At 39.4% G+C, this 11,682-nt stretch overlaps 1 pseudogene; it reads right to left on the bottom strand.

The window, feature by feature from the left end:
- Positions 1–1,822: 1,822 nt before the first annotated feature.
- On the bottom strand, positions 1,823–2,823 carry LOC102494978 (nuclear transcription factor Y subunit beta pseudogene; annotated as a pseudogene).
- Between the last annotated feature and the right edge of the window lie 8,859 nt (positions 2,824–11,682).

The following is an 11,682-nucleotide window of genomic DNA, read 5'->3' as shown; positions in this document are numbered from 1 at the left end:
TTCATTTTGTGTTATTTCTTTTTCTAGACTTGACTAGTATTTTACTTGATATATGCTCTTTCCAATTGATTAAGAAAACATTACTTTTTTTTTTTTTTGGAGAAGTTTTCGCTATAGGGCACGTGCGCTCGCCAGACAGAGAGAGAGAGACATAGAGACAGAAAGCGAGAAATCACTCCCCGGGGGGATGGTCATGCCGCAATCCCTTCTCCTCCATTCTCCTCTCGAGATATTGGGCACACAATTCTACTTCAAGAATTTATTTTAAGGAAACAGTCATGATGTATAAAAGATTCAGTGAAGTGTTTTTAACTGTGAAAAGATGTAAATAGTCAAAAATGTCCAAAAGAAGGTCAAATAAATTATGATTCAACCTTACAACAGAATAAACCAATAAAAATGATGCAGAAGACTATGCACGACATGGGAAAGATGTTCACAATATATTGTAAAGTGAAAAGAGCAGGTTACAAAACATTATGCACAATATGAGCCCATTTTTATAAAAATATACATATTTAGCAAAGTAAAAGGACAAATGATATTTATCAAAATATTAACATTGGTTATTCAACATAAGATGGTATTAATAGGTGATTTTGCTTAGCTCATTTTTTTCTATTTGAATTTTCTATAACAAGATTATTTTTTAAATGGTAGGGGGAATAAGAGGTGAGCGAGTTAATAACTTTAGAGTAGCCAAAATATGCCTCAAAGGCTCCTTCCAGCAAGGTCAATGTTTCTGTTTGGCCTATACCTAGGAACATGCTCCTACCTTATAAATTTGAGTGTCCTCCAAAGATGACATTCACTCAAACTTCCTTTTAGGCAAACTATACAATAACAAATTTTAATATTTAAAACAAAAAACAAAAACCCTCATGTTAATTATCACCAAAAAAAACAGATGAGAAAATACAGTCCTAACTTTAGAAAAAGAACCCATACTAGTAAATTATACAAAGTTACATTATCTAAGTTTAGTTTATTGCAAGGATCAAGACAGCACAGGAGAAGTTGGCGGCTTCTGTTTCACACTGTTCATAGCACTCATTGTTTTCTGTTTCACTCACTCACCCATGCAAAAGGTTTGTACACGCAATGATGTCTGACATTTCTTGGTTCTTGTAGTATAATGGGAAATTTGACATTGCAATTGAAAAGGTAAAATAAGGACATAAAATTCCTCTTCTGGAAGAGGATATTATAGTACTTGAAGATACGCTTTGAAATAATTATATGCCAAATGAAAAGGGCACCATTTTAAGAGTGTTAAGATGACATTAAACTTAAATGAATTCCAACACTTATAGTAATGTAAAACTCAAAAGCGAATCTAGTCTTGACAAAAGCTCCGATAAGTAAAGCTATGTTAACAGGCACAATGAACAGTGTAAACACTGTTAATGGGCACCAGGTTTAATAGGGCAGACATACAATATTTGCTTCTGCATTCACACTTAATTACTAAATTACATGTTTTAAAAAATGGTGCTGCTTAAGCTATGAATGTCTTACCCCCCAAAAAAAGTAATTTTAATAAATATGGCAAATGCTAAAAATCTACCTAGGTTAGTTATCATGCAAGATGTTATATAACCAAGACAAACTCAAATTTATAATAAAGGCAACTTGCATTCAAAATGAACTCTACCCTTATATTTTATTAAAAGGGCAAACATCATGAATAAACCCAGCTGCTTACTTGAATTACAAAAGTAATATGATTCAATATAAAAATAAGAAACTGTCTACAAATCTCTGACAGTAATAAATTTGCAATATACAATGCATACAGTAGTCATACAGAGCAACAAACTTGTACAAAACAAAAATATTTTAATACCTTTAAAATCCAAATTTTTCTTTAAAATCATTCATGAAAAAGATTCTTAAGTCAGAATTAACACCTCAATTAGTCAGGCATCAGGAAGCTACATTACAGCTATTTAATACACAGAGACATCTTGTCACCAGTCATTTCCTTCCGATGTCTCCATTCCAGAATCGTACACATTCTTTCTTCTCTACACTCCCACCCCATCATTTCTTCAGATCATGAAAACTGAATTTGTTGAACACCAGAAATCTGTTGATATGATGTTGTATAAACCATAGCATTTTGTTGTTGACCATCTGCAGTTATTAAGCCAGCTGGTAACTGGTTAGTAAATGCCTCCTCTGTAAGTTCTTCACTTAGTCCACCTGTGGCTGTGCTCCACCAATTCCTTTCTCTCCCTTCATAGCCTCTCTGAATTTCTGAAGGTATAATTTCAGAGGTTCCACATAGCTGTTGAAGCCTAAGGTAGACATGGCAAAGAGAATATCTTCTCCATTGATTGTCTTCCGTTTCTCTTGATGACATCTTTCACTTGCCTCAGATGTTATAAAGCTAATGAACTCACTTACACATTCTTGAACACAATCTTTGGCATCTTTTGCAATCTTTCCCGTTTGAGGTATAGTGTTTTTCATTATCCTTGCCACATTTGCAATAGGAAGATATATATCTTGTTTTCTGAAACTTTCTTTTGAACTATTTGTGTCTTCATGATCATTCATGCTGTCTTCGGTATCATCATGAAACTGTATAACATAATGACTTCCTCCAATATAGTCTGCAGAGATTCCTAGTTGAGAAGCATCTGTTGTAGAACTGTCACCATCCATTGTCATGAAATGCTGGTACAAGCGCGTTGTCAGTGGTGCTCAAGAACAGCGTGTCTAAAAAGGTGTCTAATCTTTGCCCAATGTCAACCTCCAATGCAGCCCTGGTTGGCTCCTGTCTCCAATCGGCTGTTTGGTTGGACAGCAAATGGCTGCGAAGGACGCACCCAGTGTGTTTTAAGCCACCAGGTCTGGGATGCGAACCGCGGTTGACTACGTGGGAGTCCAGCGACATAGCCATTATGCTAACTGCTGGTTCCCAAAACACTACATTTTGATAAATGGAAAAATATTTTACTTTTTATGATGGAGGAAGTTGCCTATGTTTTGTGATAATTTCCTTAATAAGCAGGAGTATTGGCCAGCAGGTTGTTTTTTCTTTGTATATTTAGGAAACTTGAACTAGATCAATATTTATTTTATTTGTGAACATATTATTAATATTTCAAGCTCTTGAATTTTTAATATATTTTGTACATCTATTATAAATGTCTTTTCCACTTCAAAAATTACAGGTTAAAATATTTGTCAGAATTATTAACTAGTCTATTGTAATAAAATTGAAAATGACCAATTGTTGACTCCAAGAGCCAAATATAAAAACTAGAAGAAATGGCATTCAAACATTTTGCTAGGTTGCCAAAGTAACCCCCACTGGTAATACAGTGGCTTAAAAAAATTAAAACATTTTTTATACATTTGATCACTATACATTATTTAGCTTGTAAAGAGAATTTATCCAACAGATAATAATCCATTTCTGTATCCCATAAATGTCTTGTCTCTCTATTTTTTTCCTTAATGTCTTTTATCAAACTCTCCTCCTTCTCCCACTCTCTTCCAAAAGTGTATCCATTATCCATAACCATTTTCCATGTATCTGTTATTCTCTAATCTTTCAGTTTCAGCCAAAGAGTGTGGACAGTTAGTATATATTAAATGGACACACACAATGTCTCTCGTTCATAGCCTGGCTTGCTTCACTCAGCAGTAAATCTTTCATATTCATCCACTTTCTGTCAAAAGCCAGGGTCTTGTTATTTTTTTTAGTGTCATACTTTTCAATCCATTTATGTTTGTGGACACATGGATTGATTCTGTTATATTCAAATCAGCAAGAAAACAAGAGGACATTCAGTTTTTTTGTTTGTTTGTTTTTTGCATCACTTATAATTTATTTATTTATTTAAATTTCTTTTTATACATTCAATCACATATGTCACTTAGCCTACAAAGGGAATATTCAAACATTTCTTACCAGTCCAGTTGAGAATATAATACATGTTATCTTAATAGATAATAACCCATTTCTCTGTCCCATGAATACCTTGCCTCTCTATTTTTATCTGTAATGTCATTCAGATTCTCCTCTTTCACCCACCTTTTTCCCACTCTGTATCTTGTATTTATAATCATTTCTCTATGTTTCTATATTCTCTAGTCATTCAATTTCAGCTATAGAAGAGGATGTCCAGTTTTAGCCAAATTAAAGGAGTCTTTATTAGCTGGCAACTATAAAAGGATTTAAGTAATTCCAAAATCCTGTAGCCCTGAAGCAGGGGGAGGAAGGTTTAAAAGGCAAAAATCATAAAGGAAAAAAAATCTATTTATCTAAGAAAGTACAGGCCCCGAGTTATGTAGACGTGGTTTATGAAAGCTGGAAAAGCGAGTTATCGGTAAGGACAGTTATAATTGGCTACATCTGCTGGTGATAAATATTTGGTTAGGAGGACAGAGTGGATGGCAGCATTCACCTACTGGAGGAATTTTCAGACAAATATAAGTCAGGTTACAGGGAAAGGCAACTGTGTTCAAAATGGAGGTGCTCATGTTTTTTTCCTCACTGGCTTTTTTTTTTTTTTTTCCTGAGAGTTTTTTTCTATAGGGCACGTGTACTCAATAGAAAGACACAGAGAGACAGAAAGTGAAAAATCACCCCTCAGGGAGGATGGCCACACTGCAATCCCTTCTCCTCCATTCTCCTCTCAGGATCTTGGGCACACACGCACATGTGCCCAGCATGAGTTTAAGCCATCAGGTCCAGGACTTGATTTGCTGTCGACTACATGGGAGTCCAGTGACATAGCCATTATGCCAACTGCTGGTCCCTCCCTACTAGTTTTAAGGAAATGAGTCAAATCATTGACTTGTCAGTGCTCAAAGGGAGTGGCTGATACAGTTATCTAAGGATTAGGAGATTAACTGAATTTATATATTGCTGAATAAATTGAGTGAAGTGCCTGAGGATGCAGGGATTGAGTATAAGTCCTAGAAGGATGAGGGCGATGGGTCCCACTGCTGCAGTTAGCAGGGTAGTCAGGCAAGGGGACCAATCACACATCTATTGGTACCAATTCTGAGATTGTCTGTCCTATTTTACATGCTGTTCAATGTTATTTAACTGAGGCTAGGCTTTCCTTCATAACTGTAGTTCTCTTAGCATAAAAACAGCACTCTTCTCCTAAAGTTACATAAAGCCCTCTGCCAGAGAAACAAGAGATCCAGACCTCTATTATTTTGGAGAACTACTTCTGCTAGTGAATTTACTTGGTCATGTAGTTGAGAGACTGAATGCTCTAAATGGCCCAAGTCTGCATTAATAAGCTTAGAGACCTTCTGGAGTTGTAGATCTCCCTGGATGAGAGCTGCTGACCCTACTACTATAGAACCTGCTATGCCTAGCCCCACAAGCAGGAGTACAAGGACAGGGGCACCCATTTTCCAATGGGTAAGGAACAGGGGTGTCAGCATTAACACTTCTCCAACATTTCTTGAATAAACTTAGACTAGGGGAATAATTTGTTCAAATTATTGAACAAGGACACAAAAGTTGACTTCAGAAGCTGGGAGACATCATGAGAGTCCCATGTTACAGGCCCACCAAGTATAGTTGAGAGTCTGGTAAGTGACTTGGGTATTGTTAATAAGATAGGTAGAGTTACAAAACTCCAAGTAAGTAGAGTCATTGTAGATCCTATTTTCTAAGCATGTTCCCCTTCCTGAATATCCCCTAGAGTGAATTGTGGGAGGTTATTCATACAGTGACCAATGGCATTGTTCAGGGGGTATTCTATTCCAATGCCCATATAATATGGAAACTTCAGGTGGAGACAGAGCCAGCATTTAGCAACTAAGTCAGATTGGGAGTAATTGAGAAGATGATGTTTGACTGACAGAATAGAGATATATAAAGTGTCAGGTGGGGCTGTCATTTAAATTCCCAAGCCAGGGAACAGGGTGCCTTGGCTAGGAAGCAATGTCAGGGTCAGAGTCAAAGCTTAACTCATTATATTGGTTAGGGGACCTAAGGGGGACAGGGTCTGAGATGGATGTCTCCTTTGAATAGTAAAAATGGTCCCTGGATCATTTCTGTGTGTGTACAGCCTGATATCCTAGGTCTTTCCCTCATCCTGAGAGGGTTGTGTGGCTTGTTTTATGATAATGTGATGGGTTGCAGTGACTAATGTTACATGAGTTAGGGGAAGGTAAATGAGTGACAGGTAGACATTTGTCAGTGGCCCGAGGCCAAGAGATAGCTTGATTTAATGCCCCAATCGACACAGTTTCACAGCCACATGAGGTGCAGAAAAACTCCCTATGATCAAGGAAGTGGTAATTCGTTGGTAATTAATTGTGGGGGCAGAGATGTTTCCAATGTTTGCAAACCCACTTGGGTTATCATATCCACTTCACCATTTCCCCATAGCCATGTAGACTCTAATTCTAAGTCGCCACAGGTGAAGGTCTGACCTTATGTATATATATATTCCCTTTTGTTATGGGATAACATTTTCAAAGAGATCACAAGGTCAAGAGTAAGGGTGAATTAAAAAAAAAAAAAGAGTGAGGTTGACCTGGTCATGGCCCTGTGTTTCATTTCTGGCCAGAGATTTTCTAGTCAACTCCTCCTTTAGTTCCCATTGCCATTTAGTGGGAGCACTTGAAGAAAATATAGAATCTAAAATAATTTGTGTGATTCAGAAACATGAGACAGTATTAGCTTCAGGGGATCCTGGGTCATCTGAGCCTCCCATGCTGAGATTTCCTTGATTTGGGAATGGTACAGCCAAGATGGATACTAGCAACCTTCACAGAGGTTGGCATAGTAAGGATGACGATGTAGGGTCCTTTCCAAGAAGGAGTCAGTCCATGAATTTCTTTAATCCACAGAGTCACCTGGCTGAAGAAGGAGGACAGGGTGTGAAGCAGGTACCAGCAAGGCATCTCTGATGCAGCTGTGAATGGCTTCCTGGGTTGAGTTCAGAGTCTGTAAGCACTTGAGCAAGGTATGGGCTATGGAGTTCAGCTCTCATTTTTTCTGCAATATTGGGAGAAGAAAGGGAGGTCTCCCAAACATGATCTCATAACAGAAAAATTCGCCCCCAGTAAGGGGTGCATCTGACCTGCAAAAGAGCCAGGGGGTCCAGGTTTTGCTGGTCTCTAGAGTAAGTTTAATTAAGGTCTCTGTTAAAGTCCTGTTCATATTTTCTACCTGCCCAGAACTCTGGGGCTGATAGGCACAGTGTAATTTTTATTTAATATTTATGGCTTTTGCCAAATCTTGTGATATCTTGGCCACAAATGTGGGCCCATTATCTGACCTAATTGTCATAGGCAACCAAAACCTAGGAATAATTTTCTGGAGCAATTTCTTTGTAACTGTAATAGCAGTTTCTGATTTAGTGGGGAAGGCTCCAACCTACCCTCAAAAAGTATCTACACAGACTAGGAGACAACTATACTCATTTGCAGGGGGTTTAATTTCTGTAAAATCTACTTCCCAATGTTCCCTGGGGAGGTGCCTCAAGCCTGGAGAACCATGGGTGCCCCTCCCAACAGCTTGGCATACATTTAGGCACAGGTATTGCACCTAGAAATGATACTGTTCACTAAACTAATCAGGTCTGAACCACAGTATTTACCCCTTATTAATTCTGTTAGTTTTGTCTGTCCTAGATGTGTTGTTTGGTATGGCTAGTCTATTAGTGTTTGACCCAGGGCCTCAGGAATAATCAGTCTGTTATTCAGTAGCCTCAGCTATCCTGACAGCTCCTGGAGTATTTGTTTTTCTCTTATTATTCTTCCTTTGTTCAAATTATTCTTCTTCCTTTGTGTTGGTAGGTGAGATAGGAAGGTTTGGATCTGGCATTGGAGCAAGGACTTGGAAAGGCCTCTCTGGTTTTAGGGTGGCCTCTTGAGCTGCTTGATCTTCTGTCTGGTTGTCTCTAGTCTCAGTGGAATCTACTTTTTAGTGCCCTTTACAGTGTAGAAAGGCCACTGCTTTAGGTAGCCAAATGGTTTCAATAGAGCCAATTAAAAAATTTTTTAAATTTATTTTTACACATTCAAGCACATGTCATTTAGCTTGCAAAGTGAATATTCCAACATGTACACATTTATCACCAGTCCAGTTGAGAATACATGTTATCTTCAACAGATAATAACCCGTTTCTTTTCCCCATAAATGCCTTGCCTCTCTAGTTTTTTCTTTAACGTTCTTCCTCAGACTCTCCTCCTTCACCCACCCTTTTCCACACTGTATCAGGTATTTATAACCATTTTCTATGTTTCTGTATCCTCTGATCATTCAATTTTGGCTATAGAGTACAGACACTCAGTATATATTAAGTGGAGACATACAATGTCTCTTCTTCATAGCCTGGCTTGCTTCACTCATCAGTAAATCTTCCATATTCATCCACTTTCTGTCAAAAGCCAAGACCTTTTTTTTTTTTTTTTTTTAATGGCTATAATACTCTATATTCCATAGAGTATATGCGCCACACTTTTTCAATCCATTCCTCTGTGGGCATTTGGTTTGGTTCCATGTCTTAGCAATTGTGAATAATGCTTCAATAAACATTGATGTGCAAGTGCTTTTCTGAGTAAGGATTCCTCGTTTTTAATGTCCTTTCTAGCTGAGGTTAGAAGGCCCCTTTCCTGATAGATTGCCCCATGGACATGAACAGTAGCAAAAGCACATGAAGTTGGGGCCGGCAAGTGGCGTGGTGGTTAAAGGCGCTGGATTCCCACATGGCTGACCATGGTTTGGGTCCTGGACCTGGTGGCTTGCTTTCGTGCTTTCCCTTTCTCTCTCTCTCTCTCTCTGCCTCTGTCTGATCAAATGAAATAATAATAATAATAATAACAAATGGAAATAAATAAATAATTCAAAAAAAAAGCATATCAAGTTATAGGTATAAATTGTCACACTTTCCCTTTTACTCATTACAAGGCCTGTATTAAGGCCCTAAGTTCTGGGCTGATATTCCCCTGTGAAGTGACTGAGACCATATGGTCCATTCTTGTGTAACCACATCTGCCCCCACATACCAGATTCCATCTTGAACAAAACTGCTTTCATCAGTGAAAAGTATCTCATCTGCTGACAGTAGTGGGATGTCCTTTAAATATGGCCTGGTGGACCATATCACATCAATGGTGTCAAAACTGTTGCGTATAGGCTCACTGGAGTCTTTATCTGGAAGTAGTGTAGCAGGATTCAGAGCTGTGGCCTTCTGGAACCTAATTCAAGGCTGAATTAGTAAAAGAGCCTGGTACTGAGTCACTCAAGTGATTGACGTACATTTTTCAGAAGTAGCCCAGAGAAACATCTCAACTGCATGGGGGGGCAGTGAGGATGAGTTCCTGCCTCAATGTCAGTTTGTTGTCCTCTTTTACCAGCTTGGCTATAACTACCATTGCCTGGAGACAGGTTGGCCATCTGCTGGCCACTGACTCAAGTCTTTTTGACAGGTATGCAAAAAGGTTGGGTAAGGACCCCTTTTGCTATGCTTTTTTTCTCATTGATGAAGAGATGGAAAGGGTTGGTAATATCTGGGAGAGCCAAGATAGGAGCTAAAACAAGGGCTGCTTTAAATCTTCAAAGCCTTTTGTCCACTCCAGTTCATGTCAGTGGTTGGGAGTGCCCTGTACTAGCATAAAGGGACTATTACAGCAAACCTCTAAATCCAAAGGTGGCAGTAGTCAACAGCCCTTAGGAACTCCTGAACTTGTTTCTTTGTTTTTGGTGGGGGAATGTGCAGGATCAAGATGTGCCCAAGACAAAGAGTTTGCTTGCCTTCCTGGATATGGCACCCCAGGCAAGTGACCATTTGATTACACAGCTGGGCCTTTTTAGCAGAGACACAATATCCCAGATCCTGCAGGGTGTCCAGAAGTTCCTCAGTAGCCTTTTTAAAGGAGCCAAGATAGGAGCTAAAACAAGGGCTGCTTTAAATCTTCAAAGCCTTTTGTCCACTCCAGTTCATGTCAGTGGTTGGGAGTGCCCTGTACTAGCATAAAGGGACTATTACAGCAAACCTCTAAATCCAAAGGTGGCAGTAGTCAACAGCCCTTAGGAACTCCTGAACTTGTTTCTTTGTTTTTGGTGGGGGAATGTGCAGGATCAAGATGTGCCCAAGACAAAGAGTTTGCTTGCCTTCCTGGATATGGCACCCCAGGCAAGTGACCATTTGATTACACAGCTGGGCCTTTTTAGCAGAGACACAATATCCCAGATCCTGCAGGGTGTCCAGAAGTTCCTCAGTAGCCTTTTTAAAGGTTTTATCATCCTCAGAAGTGAGGAGGAGGTCATCAAGATACTAAAGAAGGCTACTTTCAGTGTGTGTTAGATGAAACACTTGCAGTTCTGAACTTAGAGTTTCATCCAACAAGGTAGGGAAGTTCTTGCATCTCTGAAGCAGTCTTGCTCATGCCAGTTGTCCTGAATATCCCTCTTCAGGGTCAGCCCATTCAAAAGCAAAAATTGGTTGACTAATGAGGGACACAGGAATGCTAAAGATGGTGTCTTTTCAATCCAGCATGGTGTAAAAGTGACTGTTTGGGGAGAGAAAACTTAATAAGTTGTATGGGTTAGGCATGGTTGGATGGATCATCTCTACCCACTTATTAACTTCTCTCAGATCCTGAACTGGCTGATAATCCTTTGTGCCTGGTTTCAGGGGCAAAGGAATATTCCAGGGGGACTGACAAGGAGCTAAGATTCCTGTTTGGCATAACCAAGAGATCTGTATGGTAATGCCTCTCCTGGCTTCTAAGCCGATAGGGTATTATTCTACCCTGATTGTGGTGGCTGGCCATGGTTAGCAACTGCATGACCACTGGGGACTGATGACTAGCCAATCCTGAGGGGGCTTATTCTCTGCCCAGACCTTTGGGAAATGAGATTTTAGTTCTGCCAGATAAGAGTTTTCTTGAGGTGATCCCTGGAGCAGTGCAAGAAATGCCCCTTCTTGGAGCAGATATTATTTAGACAGGGGACAGATAACAAGTATTTTAGGATAGGATGGAGATTCATTGCCCTGGCGGTATACCTATAGAGAGAAGGGTCCTCCTCTCTGCAAATGAGATAATGGCTTTCAATTTTTGTAGAAGGTACCCTCCCAGAAGAGGGTAGAGGAATTCAAGGATGACAAAGGAATAAGTTACAGTATTGTTTTCCAGGGCTATTGTCCCTTCATATGTCCATGGGCATAGAGTCAACTATCCTGTTGTTCCTTTTACAGATCTTTTCTTTTTTTGTGATGGGTCCCCTGGGATCAGTTAAAACAGAATAAGCTGCACCAGTATCAACCAGGAAACTAACAGACTTGTTCTCATTTTTAGAGGGACCGTGGGCTCTTAGGGGCTCATTGAGAAAAAGCCCCAGTCTTATCAGTCTTCTTCTAAGCTGAGGACCTTTTCTTTTCTTCCCTTGTTGGTTCTGGGCAACCCTTCATCCAATGTCTTTTCTCATTGCAATATTGGCAATGGCCCTTAGCTAATCCTTTGACCTTGCTTTTCCATACCTCCAGGCTGCTCCCTTAATTGTGGCTACAACATCCCTGGCAATTTTCTTATTTTGTTTATCTTGCAGGGAGTCTTGCCCATTGAAGGCTTTCTGAGCAATTTCTAATAGTTGAGACCTATTTATTACCTCAAATCCATTTAAATTTTGGAGCTTTTTTTCTGATGTCTGTTGTTGATTGAGTCACAAAAACCATATTTATGGCC

This window comes from Tupaia chinensis, unplaced genomic scaffold (assembly GCF_000334495.1).
Source record: "Tupaia chinensis unplaced genomic scaffold, TupChi_1.0 Scaffold000678_1, whole genome shotgun sequence".
Classification (NCBI taxonomy): Eukaryota; Metazoa; Chordata; class Mammalia; order Scandentia; family Tupaiidae; genus Tupaia; species Tupaia belangeri.
Note: the sequence above shows the minus strand (reverse complement) of the source record. Positions and strands in the feature narration are given on the sequence as shown.